The sequence below is a fragment of the Nicotiana sylvestris genome, chromosome 1, assembly GCF_000393655.2.
Source record: "Nicotiana sylvestris chromosome 1, ASM39365v2, whole genome shotgun sequence".
Taxonomy (NCBI): domain Eukaryota; kingdom Viridiplantae; phylum Streptophyta; class Magnoliopsida; order Solanales; family Solanaceae; genus Nicotiana; species Nicotiana sylvestris.
This window is the reverse complement of record NC_091057.1, coordinates 48,481,170-48,497,860: the sequence shown is the minus strand read 5'-3', so window position 1 is coordinate 48,497,860 and position 16,691 is coordinate 48,481,170.

Sequence of the window (16,691 nt, the reverse complement as noted above, 5' to 3'; positions counted from 1 at the left end):
GTGATATAGTTGTTTAATATAAAGGGGGGACAAGACAAAATTTAGTGGGGGGAATCTTGTATTATTTTATGTTAGGCATGGGGGACAAAATATAATGGGGTGGTGTGATATGTTTATTTAATGTAATGGGGATGAGTGGGAAGATAATGGGTTGGGTAGAGAAAAAGTATTGATTTTAATTAATTGAAAGATTTATGGGATGGGTTATAAGAAGTCTTGAAATCAGAAGACAGATAGAGAAAAAATACACACACAGACAGAAAGAATAAGAATGAGAGAGAGAAAAACGAATCTGAAAACAAGAGAGAGAAAATGGCTGAACATTTAAGAGAGAGAAAATTCCGAAAAATATTTAATCTTTCAAATAAAAAAAAACTAAAAAAATATTCTGCTTTCTTTCATTGTTTGAAATCAGAATTAATTGTTGTTTCATCAAAGCTTGAAGCTTTTGTTTTTGGGATTACTGCTCTACTGGTTTGCAAACTCTTTTCCTGGGTTGGTACTGTTGCTGGGTTGTTGCTGCTGTGCTATACTGTTATTACTGTTGCTGATTCTCATCTTCATTTTTTTGCTTCCAATATCAGGTACACAACTGAAAAGCTGGTTATTGTAATCCGAAATATGAAGCATGAATACATATGAAGAATGAAATTTTGAAGTTTTAATTTCGTTTTTCTTTGTTCCTTTTGTTGATTATATTTAAGCTATTCCATGTATTGCTGAATAATAATTGGAATGAGAAAAAATAACATAAGTTAGCCTTTAATGAATCGGTTTGGCAAAATGGGTTAATTCACTAGTTATGGAAGCTTCAAGATTATCAACAGTAGGTTGATCATGAACAAGTAGCTAAATTTAGCTAAGGCATGAATTTAAATTAAAACATCGTAAATTAGGCATTAAGGCATGACTTGAGTTCAAGCAAGACTAGAAGAACGTTTAAGTCTAATAAACTTTCTAATAAGCTTTAGTAATTATGGTTAAATCAAGTTTCAAATGGTTGTGAATAATTAATCTCAATAATTTTTTTTATAACAATGCTGAGTTTTAATCTAGCTATATTTGATTCTTTTGGATATTAGTTGTTGAACTTTTATTTTATTTATAATTTCGAAATTAAGAATAAAATTCCTTTTTCATCAATATTTGTATTAATCAAGCAATTAGCATGTCATGTTTTCTTAATAATAATAATAAATAAATAAAAAACGTAATTAATTAGGATTTTCTTTATTCATTTTAGAGACTAATTTTAAATAGCAAAATGTAGTCTCTTTAAGATTTGTCCATTTAAAATAAATGAGACGAGCCTCGCCAAATAAAACACACAAATTGCGGGGCCCTCGATAAAAATTTAATTGATTACTTAAACTTCGGGATGGGCCGTTTAGCAAATTTCACGGCCTTCCCCAAAGTAATAAAGCGCTAATCGCTTTAGGCGCGATATAATAATAATACATTCTTAAACACGGGTACGCATTTATGCGACCCAAATCCAAATCCCAAAACATTGAATAAAAATATGTTCCGGATCGTGGATGCATTTTATGTAACGCAATCCAAAGACATGTTTTTAAACGATGTTCACATTCTTTAAAAATATAATAATAACAATAAAAGCGGTTAAAAGTTAAAATTGCACTATAGTTTTTGAACATGTATTAAAATCAGATATTTTAGCCATTACAACAGTTTAAGCGACCGTGCTAGAACCACGGGATTCGGGGGTGCCTAACACCTTCCCTCGGGTCAACAGAATTCCTTACTTAGAATTTCTGGTTCGCAGACTTCATTTGGAAAGTCGAATATTTTCCTCGATTCGGGATTAAATTGGTGACTTGGGACACCCTAAATCTCCCAAGTGGCGACTCTGAAATAAATAAACAAATCCCGTTTCGATTGTCCTTTAATTGGAAAAAAACTCCCTTGCACCCTCGCGGGGGTGGAAAGAGGAGGTGCGACAACCACCACTACCCTGCTCATATTGATCCGGACTACCTTGACCTTGTTGACCTCTTTGTCGCTTCTTGTTAACCAACATGTTGACACCTTCCATAAATTTACTTGTCTCGGCACTTGAACTTGTTGCAATTGAGCTTTTTCCAATTGGTTTATTGTTGTAGTTAACTCTGCTATTGCCTGGCCATGGTCGTGGAACTCTTTGTGCAGGTGAATGACAGTGGGATCACCCTGTGGCACATTAGCTCAACTTTGCTAAGTTGAGGAAGTATCTGCCATCTCATCCAAGATCTCACACGCCTCACCATAAGGTGTGTTCATAAAATTTCCCTCTGCTAGCTGGTTCATTACACACTGATTGGTCGTGTTAATGCCACGGTAGAATGTTTGTTAGATCATTGCTTCGTTCATGTCATTGTTCGGACATTTCACCATTGTTCGATATCTCTCCCAGATCTCATGAAGTGGTTCATTAGGTTCCTATTTGAAGGCCAAAATCTCATCTCTCAAAGTCGCCATATGCTCCAGTGAGAAAAATTTAGCTATAAACTTGTCTGCCAACTCATCCCACGTAGTGATGGAATGGTTGGGAAACCTTTCGAGCTAGGACAAAGCTTTCCCTCTAAGTGAAAAAGGGAACAATCTCAACCTCAATGCATCATCCGACACATTCATCTGTTTGCTTCCCCAGCAGGTATCCACAAAGCCTTTTTAGATGTTTATATGCATTCTGATGGGCTGTGAAATACCCTCGCTGCTTCAATAAAGTCAACATCACATTTGTAAATTTGAAATTTCCCGCCCGAATCCGAGGTGGGACAATTGCACTTCCGTATACTTCATTTGGAAGCACCCGAGGAGCAACTCTTGGAGGAGGCAGTGGAGGGTATGGAACATTGTCATTGGCCTGGCAGTCTCTTATTTGACCTTGAGGTACTAGACGCACCTCATCTTCACCATTATTATCTATCTCCTCCCTCGGGAGAACACTTCCAAGAGGATCATTGTTTGCCATTTTGTACCTAAACTGATGACACACACAAGTTAGTAACACAGAAGGAATGAAAAAAAAGACACAAAACTAGTCAGATAGATAGCCAAAACCGTTTAGCTCCCCGACAACGGCGCTAAAAAGTGATCGAGTCCAACCCTATACCACTATAGGGTGGCAAGAGCAGTCGATGCAGCTTTTACCCGAAAGGTCGGGATCAAATCCACAGAGAGCTAAGATATGTTTGGAATTGGGTTCCTATCTAATCTAGCAATGTACGATGTTCTTAATTGCACTTCCAATCATTCTTTGTTTGTTTACTATTCTACTTTAATACTAATGATGCAAGAAATAGGCTAAGTATGATATTTTTGTAAGGTTTTCTTAATTGGTTTAAAGGCACTAGGGAAGTGACGTACATCTAGGTGGGTATCTAATGGGGTCGAAAACTTAGAGAAAACTTGTTGTAATTGGGATCATAATATAGCCATTACATGTAGCTACTCACTCTATACCTCTCGGTAGTTTGAGTGAATTTGCCCTAATTGACTTTCTCAAGCCCAATTGGGTGTCAAACAATGCAAGCAAATATGACTCAAGTCGGGTATTACTATCTCTAGGTTTAACCCTTTAATTGGGGTATCAATCTCTTGAATGCACCCCAATTCCTTGTTGGCCTAAATTTCATAGACTTAGTCTCTCTTTCTCAAGAAGAGCCTAAGTTAAAAACGCATAAATCAGTATTTGCAACCACCAATTCAACATTTAAAGCAAAGATCAAGCCAAATATCATTCACCCATAAATATTTAAGCCCTAAAATTGAAGACCCATTAAATACCCACACTAGGGTTGAGCTACAACCCTAACTAAGGGGTTTAGCTACTCATAATCAAAGAAGAAATCAAAGACTTATATGAAATATAACCCATAAAAAGTAATTACAAGAGAAAAGTGTAAGATTAATGTTTAATCAAGCTCTAAAATTACTCAAAAAGGCTAAAAATGGCTGTTCACATGCTCTTCTAAACAACAGATGACCTAAAAATCTGAAAAAGAACTATTTATACACAACTAAATTTTCCGAACAAAGTTACCCTTATGGAGGTTCCGCTGACAGCGGAAAATGGACCGCTGCAGCGCTATGACTACCGCGGCCACGCAAAATCAAGCGCGAACCGCGATCTTCAATTTTTAGCTCCACTTCTGGCTCTCTGATTCTGACTTTCACTAAGGGCGATAATTTGACCGCTGCCGCGCAAAAGCCACCACTACCATGCAATTTCACCGCGTGCAGCGGTAACTTGTTAAGACCAAAATACAGCTCTCTGAACCTTGCCACTGCTGAGAGAGGAATCAAGACCGCCTCAGCGGTGGACCCTCCGCATCCGCATTTGTTTCTTCACTGTCAGCGCTTTTTTGACTCAACTTTGAGCTTGTGCAGGTTTTACTCCTTTTTGAGCTAGTTATGACTTCCTTATCTCTTTTTTACCAAACACTGCAAACAAGTACAATAAGTTAGCTTTCGAGAATATTTGTACACACTTTCATTCCAAAACCTAAGCAAAAAGGAGCATAAAATAGGCTAGAATCCCTAGTTATCATCTACCAGTAGTTACTTTTACAACAAAAGATTTGTTTTTCTGCTATGACTGAAATCTAGCCTTACAGTTTTCTTTAAGGTGCCCATTGTTACCGCAGTAAGTGCAAAGCCAATTGTCAAGTATAGTAACGTACTTGCTATGAGAGTTGCAGGACCAATGTCACACACCAGAATTTTCTTTGCACAAAAGTTCTTCTATGTGGCCTTTCTATCAGCAACATTGAATTCTTTCTTTGTCTTGGGAATGGCTACAGCTGGGTCGCCAAGATTCTTGGTAGGGACAAAGGGTCCGTCACATATGACATCCCATAGCTCAAAATTTTCAGCCATGATGAAGTCGTGCATCCAAGTTTTCCACCATCCATAATACTGTCCACTGAACCTAGGCGGTCTATAAGTAGATTGGCCTTCTTCGAAGTTTGGGGGAGTAGCCATTAGGATCCTATCTAGGTTTTAACTTGGTAGAAGAACCCGCTCTGATACCAATTGTTAGAATATAAGGGTCTACCAAACTCTATAGAGAACTGTCACGACCCAAAATCCACTAGTCGTGATGGCACCTAACCCAACCCGCTAGAAAGCCAACTAATAACTATCCAATTTTAATAATATTTAGTAAAACAGTTTAAACAAGAGAATTATCTAAATCTTATACATTTCCCAAGGATTGCTAGTATAAATTATGAGCTTCTAAGAATAGAGTTTATAAAGCTAATATAAACTAAAAGCACTTTCTGTTTAAAAGTACATAAATAGAGTTTCAAAACCTAATGCTACCATGAATAAGAAGCAGCCACAATAGTGACGCAGGTGCACCTTCCAATCAAGCTCTAATCGAACATAGCAACATCAACATCCGAAATCTGCATGCAATGTGCACAAAGTGTAGTATGAGTACAACCAACCCCATGTACTCAATAAGTAACAAACTTAACCTTAGGTTGAAAGTAGTGACGAGCTGGAACATGGTCGGGTCTAACACCAGTAGCCAACAACAATTTATAACAACATAAAGCATATAAATAAGGAAGTCTCTCAGAGATAAAATGCTCAGCTTTTTCACAGATTTTCGGTAAAATAGTTCTTCTTTTCAAGAATATCAGTGAAAAACCCAACCCCTTATCGAAATCTTCAAAAAGAATACGTGATAGTTTGAAAACTAAAATTTTTCCCAAAATCCTTTCCATAATAAATAAAATATTTCATTTACTTTCCAAATAGCAAGTGAGAAATACCTCTCTATGCCCACATATCAATGTGTGAAAAAGAAATCATGAATGACGTGATACCGTGCAGTAAGAGGAAAAATACATCTCTATGCATGTATGTCATGTATGCATGCCAATGCCCTGTATCCCAGAGATGTAACATGTGCTCACACTCTCCACTCATAAATGCTCAACCACTCAGTACTTTATATGGCTCATACGGCCCAGGGAAGATCCATCCCGGAATATACACATCACTGATCATCAGTCACTTAGTACCGAGGAAGGCCAATCCGTCCCCATGGAGAAGATCCATCTCCAGGTATATATATAAATGTTCAACCACTGTGTACAGTATATGACTCATACGGCCTAGGGAAGATCTATCCCAGAATACATACTGACCATCAGTCGTCAGTACCGAGGAAAAGGCCAATCCAGCCCCATGGAGAAGATCCATCTCCACGCTCAGGGAAGATCCATACCTGAATATAATCAACCGCGCTCACTGGGAGTGTGTACAGACTCCAGAGGGGATCCTTCAGCCCATGTGTTATCATAAATTACAATAACCGATGCGGCGTGCAGCCCGATCCCATAACTATCACTCATAATCAAGCTCTCGGCCTCACTTAGTCATCAATCTCTCTAGTCTCACCCACGAGCTCACAATGTCATAAAAACTGACCCGGAATAATAATATGATGTATCAATAAATAACGACTGAGACTGTGATATGATATGAATGCATAAATGTGACTGAGTACGAAAAATCAATGAAATCAATGAGATGACAGCAAAAAACGACCACTAAGGATCCCAATAGTATCAACATAAAGCCCAAACATGATATACAACTCAATTACTTTATCACATGTTGAAAGACCAAAATATCAACAAAGTAGGGCCACTAAATAGTGCCCGGAAGACAATGGAGTCGCAATTCACAGGGTGCATTCCCACACGCCCGTCACCAAGTATGTGTGTCACCTCAATATCAATTACATAGCACATAATTCGGGGTTTCACACCCTTAGCACTAAGTTTAGAAGAGTTACTTATCTTGAACAAGCCAATTCCAACACCGAGCAAGCCAAGCGATGCTCCAAAAATATCATCACGTGCGTAGCAACCTCCGAATGACTTAAAACTAGCCAAAAGCAACTCAAATACATCAAATAAAACCCAATGAAACAATTCCAAATGATAAAGATTGAATCTTTAATCAAAATCACAAAATCGGCTAAAAAGTCAAACCCGGGCCCGTGCCTTGGAACCTGACAAAACTAACAAAATCTGACAACCCATTCAATTACGAGTCCAACCATAGTAGTTTCACTCAAATCTGACTCTGAATCGATGTTCAAAACTTAGAATTTTACTTTATGAAACTTTAGGTAACCCCCCCCCCCCCAAAAAAAAATTTTTTTACTTTGAAATCATCAATCAAATGCCAAAAACGAAGATGGATTCAGGAAATATAACCAAACCAGAGTAGAGAACACTTACCCCAATCCATATGGTGAAAATTGCCTCTAAAATCGCCCAAATCCGAGCTCCCCAGCTCACAATATGTCCAAATGAACAAATCCTTTTTTTATATATTTTTCTGCCAGCTATTCTGCCTCGTTTCTCATGTCAAACGATCCTGAAACTTGAACCACTCTATTTGACCTTATAATGAAGGAGATATGTTGGTTTCAATATTTGTAAATAATGCAGATTTTTAAATACGAATTCAGCGGCAATTTCGTAATTAATCTGAAAAATCTAGCAACCGAATTCTTAGTAAAATGATCATAAATTTCTCATACGATGTCCAAATTTGAGGATTCTGTCACGCCTCGAGCCTGGGGGCGAGACCGGCACCCAGTGCCTCACTTATCCTTGCATACCACTTTCGACTAAGAGACTCTGAACATGTAATATCATACTTTGGCCATGGGACACATTGCAAGATAATGTGCGATGCAAAATATAAAGCTGAATAGGAAACTAACGCTGACTAAATGTCAACATAAAGCTGGGCCGGCAAGGCCATCATAATTACTACAACTGACAAACCAACAAAATATATGTACATGGACTACAAGCCCAATATACTGTACTAACTGACAGGATATATCTACAAACCTCTACTGATAGATGTACTATGATCGGAATAGGGCCCCGGCCTACCCATAACCTATCTACATATATACACAAGATACACACCACACTGCTAGACCCAGCAACTCCGAAAGAAGGGGAGCTTACCGATAAAGCTGAACTCGGGCAACACCTACTGAAGAGGTCTACCCATCTGTCTGTCTGAACCTGCATGCATGAAATGCAGCGCCCCCAAAAAGGGACGTCAGTACGAAATAATGTACCGAGTATATAAGGCAATATACTGAAACTGAAAATGAACTGATAATATAATAACTGAAAACAACTAGGAGTCAAGAACATCTGAAGATATGCTCATTTGCTGATACTGACTCAACTCTCTCAATATAGTGAGTAAAATAGTTGTCCAGCCCTATAAGGCTCGGTATACATATATATATCTGTTCTACCGCAGTAGGCTCACTCATAAGCGTTCGGCCACAGTAGGCTCTGTATCTCGCTTACCATCTGATCAGAGGTTGCCCAATAGAGGCATGACCATCGATTATAGCTCGATGGTAATGAAAATACTTTTAATACTGTATATATATATATATATATATATATATATATATATATATATATATATATATATATAAACTCTCTGCTCTTTTGACCGGGAGAAGGAAATACTCAACTGAATATGCAGTCCTGATAGGAAGAAAATGGTAACTTACAAAACTAGAAAAATATATGTAATTTATGCGACTAGCAAAATATACGTAAATTCCGAGATACGAATTTTTCTTTATGCCTCGTTATCAGATTTGTGTAACTACGATATCATGCTAAAATGAAGGAAAAGCTTAGCATTAACATACTTGTTCCCAAAATTATTTGAACGAACCTGCTTCTGCGAAATATGGACGAAATCCACACTTGGACAACTTGACATTCTGGACGAACTCAATCCGCTTTTAACGTTTTTTTAATGAAATGTTGCTAAGGATTGAATTGAACAATATGTTCCTACTCTCTCACATTTGTAGGTTGAAGTCATAATGTCAAAATTTTGTTCTCTTGGTTTTGTTCAAGACAGAACATTAAGTCTTGATCTTGAAATGAATTGTATTACTTTTTGATTTGATAAAGCTCACCAAAAGGATAAGACTTTGAAATTTAAGCCCTTGACACATGTGAAGCTTAATTAATGACTCACCTTATACTAGGGGGGGGGGAGGGGCTGCCACGTTTCTCCTTGGGGGTGATTTAATTTATCCACTTATTAGTTAACCGGGTAATGTTTCATTACCCGGTAATTAATCTATTACCCGCATAATTTAAACATTATCACAAATTACTTAAAATTCTATTTATTTTCAAAATACTTCATATATACTTTATATATTACACTACCATGGTCATATGGTACCTTGCATAATACTAGTTTATAATTACCGGGTACTATTACTTGATCCGTATTTTATCCAAACTTGGCCATTTTCAATGAAACTCGTTTTCTCTAATTCGTGCATACTTTATCCTTCATGATACTTATGTATCGCTTGTTATAAATAGCGTAAATACATTAATGTCAAGATGATCTCATCCCCGCGCCTACGTCGGTTAACTGAAATAAAATTATAACGTACGAAAACGCGAGATGTAACATCCTTCCGCCCTTAGAAACATTCGTTCTCAAATGTTCAACTCCCCTTGATCTATATAACTTTGGCAAGGTCGTCTCTGTAACAACACCACCACCAACTCTCCCTGTAGAAGCTTAATAATCCAATGACACACAGGACTATAATTATGAATAACGACAATGACCTCTCATGACCAATGATAATAACCTACACAAGAATTTATACACGTAACTTATGATTATGATGTCTCAGTCGGATCCTTTTCTGGAGGGGGAAATAAGTAGGGATATCTAACTTCATGATTTCCTTGGCATCCCTAAGTCATCTCTACTACATTGTTGTTTCTTCAAAGTACTTTCACGGAGGCTACCTCATTATTCCGCAGCTTGCGGATTTGTCGGTCTAGGATGGCAATCATAACTTCCTCGTATGATAAGTTCTCTGTAATCTGTACATCATTCGTGGGCACCATTCGGGTAGGATCGCCAATGCACTTTTGTAACATAGATACATGAAATACCGAATGGACAGACTCCAATTCCGAGGGCAATTCTAACTCATAAGCTACTTGGCCCACTCTCCGAATGATCATATAAGGTCCAATATACAGTGGGCTAAGTTTGCCTTTCTTGCCAAACCTCATCACATCTTTCATAGGTGACACCTTTAAGAATACCCAGTCATCAACCCTAAACTCTAAATCTCGTCGCCGCACGTCAGAATATGACTTCTGACGACTCTGAGCTATCAAAAGTCGCTCTCGGATAAGCTTTACTTTTTTTATGGCCTACTGAACCAGGTCTAGCCCATATAACCCAGATTCTCCAACATCAAACCACCTTATAGGAGATCTGCACCTGCACTCGTACAAAGCCTCATACGGAGCCAACTGGATACTAGAGCGGTAACGGTTATTATATGCAAACTCGATAAGAGGTAGATGTTCATCCCAACTTCTTTTAAAATCTAGCACACATGCTCGCAACATATCCTCAAGTGTCTGAATCGTGTGCTCGCTTGTCCATCGTTTGTGGATGAAAAGTCGTGCTGAGATTCACCTAAGTTCCTAGACCTTTCTGAAATGACCTCCAAAAATGTGCTATAAACTGGGCCCCACGGTTTGATATAATAAATATTGGCACTCCGTGTAGTCGCACTATTTCTTTAATATATAACTTTGTATAATCTTCTACTGTATATGTAGATTTGACCGGTAGGAAATGAGCTGATTTCGTGAGCCTATCGACTATCACTCATATGGAATCGAACTTATGTTGAGAACGAGGTAAACCCGTGATAAAGTCCATGTTTATCGCCCCCCATTTCCATGTCGGGATCTCTATAGTCTGCATTAGCCCTTCGGGCTTCTGGTGCTCTATCTTCACCTGTTGGCAACTAGGGCATTGAGCGACATGCTCAGCAATATTCCTCTTCATATCGTTCCACCAATACACATCCTTAATGTCATGATACATCTTTGTCGACCCAGGGTGAATGGAATACCATGAATAATGTGCCTCTGACATAATCCTGTTTCGTAGCCCTGCTATATCTGAAACACACAAACGACCCATATATCTGAGAACCCCATCTCCTTTGATTTCTATCAATGACTTCTTTTGTTGTGGAACCCGCTCTCCCAACTTGACTAACTCTGGATTCTCGTACTGCCTCTCCTTTACTTCAGCTATGAGGGATGATTTCGCAGTATTTTGGAGTATAATTCCTCCATTGCCAGAGTCTACTAACCGAACCCCCAAACAAGCCAATTGATGAATATGTCTTGTCAATTGTCTTTTCTCGGCCTTTACATGTGCTAAGCTACCCATAGATCCACGACTTAAGGCATCTGCTACAACATTAGCTTTCCCTAGATGGTAAAGAATGCTAACATCATAATCTTTCAATAACTCCAGCCATCGCCTTTGTCGCAAATTCAACTCTTTTTGCTTGAAGATATACTGCAGGCTTTTATGATCCATGAACACATCAACATAAATACCATATAAATAATGCCGCCATATCTTAGGTGCATGGACAACTGCAGCCAATTCGAGGTCATGGGTCGGATAACTCCGTTCATGCTTCTTTTAACTGCCGTGAAGCATACGCAATTACTTTCCTATGTTACATCAGGACATATCCTAACCTGACACCTGAGGCATCATAATACATGGCATAACCATCTGGACCTTCTGGAAGTGCTAGAACTAGCGCTAAGGTCAACCTGTTCTTAAGCTCTTGGAAACTCTGTTCACATGCCTCTGTCCACTGAAACTTAGTCGTTTTATGTGGCAGCTTTGTTAATGGTGCTGAAAGAGAAGAAAAACTCTCTATGAACCTCCAGTAATATCCTGCTAAGCATATAAAGCTATGAATCTCTGTCGGAGTGGTAGGTCTAGGCCAGGATTTCACAGCCTCAATCTTCTGAGTATCTACCTTTATACCTCCGTCGAATACAATATGCCCCATGAATGCTACGGATTTCAACCAGAACTCACATTAAAAAACTTAGCATATAATTTATTATCACGGAGGATTAGGAGTACTGCTCGCAGGTGATCCACATGCTCATCCTCTGAACATGAATAAACCAGAATATCATCAATAAAGACTATCACGAACATATCCAAATATGGCCGGAATAGGCTATTCATCAAGTCCATAAATATGGCAGATACATTCGTCAACCCGAAGGACATAACAAGGAACTCAAAGTGTCCATATCGGGTCCTAAAGGTTGTCTTAGGAATATCTTCCTCCCGAACTCTGACCTGGTGGTACCTCGACCTCAAATCTATTTTGAAAAGCATCTAGCTCCATGTAACTGATCAAACAAGTCATCTATCCTTGGAAGTGGATATTTATTCTTAATAGTTACCTTGTTCAGTTGCCTATAGTCGATACACATCCTTAGCGAGCCGTCTTTCTTCCATGCAAACAATATTGGTGCACCCCAAGGTGAGGTACTTGGTCTGATGAAACCTTTCTCCAGTAAATCTTTTAACTGCTCCCTGAACTCCTTTAATTTGACCGGTTCCATTCTATATGGAGGGATAGATATTGGTTGTGTTCTCGGAAGCAAATCGATGCCAAAATCAATCTCTCGCTCTAGAGGAATACCTGGAAGTTCATCTGGAAATACATCCGCGTACTCCTTTACTACTGGAATAGACTGAAGTGTAGGTATCTCAGTATCAGCATCTTTAATTCACACAATATGATCAATGCACCCTCTTGCGATTATTTTCCTCCCTGCCTCTGGGTGTCGCTGTATTACCTACCCATTCAAGGACTGGCTCACCCGAAAAATGAAATCTAGTTATTTTTGCTCGACAATCAACCGTGGCATAGCAAGCTGCCAACCATTCCATGCCCATGATAGCATCGAAATCCAACATCTCTCGTTCAACTAGGTTGGTTAAGGTATGACGACCACAAATTGATACCGTACAACCTCGGTAAACGCATCTAGCGATAATCGATTATTCGACTGGTGTAGATACCGCAAAAGGATCACTTAGTATTTCAAGCACTATACCAAATTTCCTCGCGACAAATGGGGTAACACATGATAAAGTAAATCCTGGGTCTATCAAGGCATAAATATCGTGAGAACAAATGGTCAACATACATGTCACAACGTCTGGTGAGGACTCTTGGTCCTGTCGACCTGCTAGCGCATAGATACAATTCTGGTTACCACCTGAACTGGACCCTCTACCTTTGCCTCGACCTCTACCAGCCAAAGACTAAGACTCATGCCCTGAAGGATGCACAAATATAGCTGATCCTGTTGCTGAATTCGCTAGTTGCGCCATACCCCCAAAATCTCTATTTGGGAAATCTCGCATCATATGCCCTGGACGTCCACATGTATAACAAGCATCGAAACCGTCTTGGCATTGGCCTAATTATCCTCGATCATAGATGGCACATCACGGCGAAAATGACCTTGTCTATCTCGAACCTCGTTGTTGTTGCAAACTTGATGCCTGAGAGCTCTTACTTGGTCCTGATTGAGTATAGCGGTCATACCTGTAACCCTGTAGCTGAGGTGGCGGAGGTCTAGGTGTCCATTTGAAGTACTAGGGCCTGTAGCTACCTTGGGACTACTCCTAAGACCTGGCAAATCTCATCCTCTTACACTGCCCTAACTCAGTCCTCTTTAAACTCTACTACCAATGCCTACCCCTCTCTATATTCTGGGCAAATGCCTGAATATACGAGATATCCATACTATCCTATAATTTAGTGGTGGCATACACCTCGGTCAACACTAGGGCCAACCCTGCTATAAACCTGTGGATTCTATCCCGCATAGTAGCAACTATGGATGGTGCATATCTGGCCAATACGTCAAAATGGAGACTATATTCTCGGAAACTCATATTGTCCTGCTTGAGGGCTATAAACTGATCGAGTCGGGCCTGTCGTATCTCTTGTGGTAAGTACTGGTCAAGGAAGGCATCTGAAAAATTCTCCCAAATACCAGGAGGTGCATCACGTCCTCTGGACCTTTCCCATCCCTTATACCAAAGGATGGCTATATCTTGGAGTCAAAAAGCTTCTAACTCAACTGCCTCTTTCTCCGTGGCATGCATTACCCGAAAGATTCTATGAAGCTAATCTATGAAATCTTGCGAGTCCTCTCTCTGATCTGTCCCCGTTAACTCTGGGGGATTCAAAGCAATAAACTCTCGAACCCTTGAACTCCCAGATCCCTCAGAAGGTCCTTCACCAGCGGCTGCCCTAGCCTGTTGTTGGGTGGCTACCAACTGTGCCAACAAATGCACCGCACTCCTCAAGTCCTGATATGATGGAAGCAGAGGGGGAACTAGATGTGTGGTCTCCCTAGGAAGCTCGTCAGGTGGCGGAGGAGCCTGTAATCGCTAGGTAGGGGTCTCTCCCTGCGACTCCAATTAGGCCCCATCTGTTGGGGGTACCCTGCTAGTCCCCACACCTAATGTTGTTTCTCTCGTCTGGCTAGTCGTAGTCTTCCTAGTTACTGTCATATGTGCATGCAAACGTCAACACGTAAGTTTAAATCAAATTTCCTATAACTCAGTGCTACAGCACGATTCAGATTTGAAAGAAGGGTAACCAACTCCTAAATGCCCTTTAGTCCCCTGCTTATATAATGTGGTGCACCACACATCTATAAACAAGACCCTACTAGACACGGCTTGTAGACTCCCTAGGACAGAACTGCTCTGATACCACTTTTGTCAAGCTTCGAGCCTGGGGGCGAGACCGGCACCCTGCCTCACTTATCCTTGCATACCACTTTCGACTAAGAGACTCTGAATATGTAGTATCATACTTTGTCATGGGCCACATTGAAAGATAATGTGCGATGCAAAATATAAAGCTGAATAGGAGACTAACGCTGACTAAAGGTCAATATAAAGCTGGGCCGGCAAGGCCATCATAACTACTACAATTGACAAACCAACAAAATATATGTACAGGGCCTACAAGCCCAACATACTGTACTAACTGACAGGATATATCTACAAGCCTCTACCAATAGATGTACTATGATCGGAACAGGGCCCCGACCTACCCATAACCTATCTACATATATACACAAGATACACATCACACTGCTAGACCCGACAACTCCGAAGGAAGGGGAGCTTACCGATAAAGCTGAACTCGAGCAACACCGACTAAGGAGGTCTACCCGTTTGTCTGTCTGAACCTGCATGCATGAAATGCAGTGCCCCCAGAAAGGGATATCAGTACGAAATAATGTACCGAGTATGTAAGGCAATATACTGAAGCTGAAACTGAACTGATAATATAATAACTGAAAACAACTAGGAGTCAAGAACATCTGAAGATATGCTCATCTACTGAGACTGACTCAACTCTCTCAATATAGTGAGTAAAATAGTTGTTCGACCCTATAAGGCTCGGTATACATGTATATCTGCTCTTCCGTAGTAGGCTCGCTCATAAGCGCTCGGCCATACTAGGCTATGTATCTCGACCAACTAGGCTTGCTCATAAGTGTTTGGCCACAGTAGGCTCGGTATATAACTTACCATTTGATTAGAGGTTGCCTAATAGAGGCATGCCCATCGATTATAGCTCGATGGTAATGAAAATACTTTTAATACTGTATATATGTAAACTCTCTGCTCTTTTGACCGGGAGAAGGAAATACTCAACTGAATATGCAGTCCCGATAGGATGAATATGGTAACTTACAAAACTAGGAAAATATATGTAATTTGCGAGACTAGCAAAATATACGTAAATTTCGGGATACGAATTTTTCTTTATGCCTCGTTGTCATATTTGTGTAACTACGATATCATGCTAAAATGAAGGAAAAATTTATCCTTAACATACCTATTCTCGAAATTATTTGAACGAACCTGCTTCTGCAAAATATGGATGAAATTCACACTTGGACAACTTGAAATTTCGAACGAACTCAATCTACTTTTAACGTTTTTTTGGAATGAAATGTTGCTAAGGATTGAATTGAATAATATGTTCCTACTCTCTCACGTTTGTAGGTTGAAGTCAGAATGTCAAAAGTTTGTTCTCTTGGTTTTGTTCAAGACAGAACATTAAGTCTTGATCTTGAAATGAATTGTATTACTTTTTGATTTGATAAAGCTCACCAAAAGGATAAGACTTTGAAATTTAAGCCCTTGACACATGTGAAGCTTAATTAATGACTCACCTTATACTAAAGGAGGGGGGACTGCCACATTTCTCCTTGGGGGGTGATTTAATTTATCCATTTATTAGTTAACCGGGTAATATTTTGTTATCCGGTAATTAATCTATTACCCGCATAATTTAAAAATTATCATAAATTACTTAAAATTATATTTTTTTCAAAATACTTCATATATACTTTATATATTACACTATCGTGGTCATATGGTATCTTGAATGGTACTAGTTTATAATTATCGGGTATTATTACTTGATCCGTATTTTATCCAAACTTGGCCATTTTCAACGAAAATCATTTTCTCTAATTCGTGCATCCTTTATCCTTCATGCCACTTATTTATCGCTTGTTATAAATAACGTAAATACATTAACGTCAAGATGATCCCATCCCCGCGTGTATGTCGGTTAACTGAAAAACGAAATTATAACGTACGAAAACGCGAGATGTAAAAGATTCTTTTTGCTATGGCTCCATAATTACGATACGTATCTAATG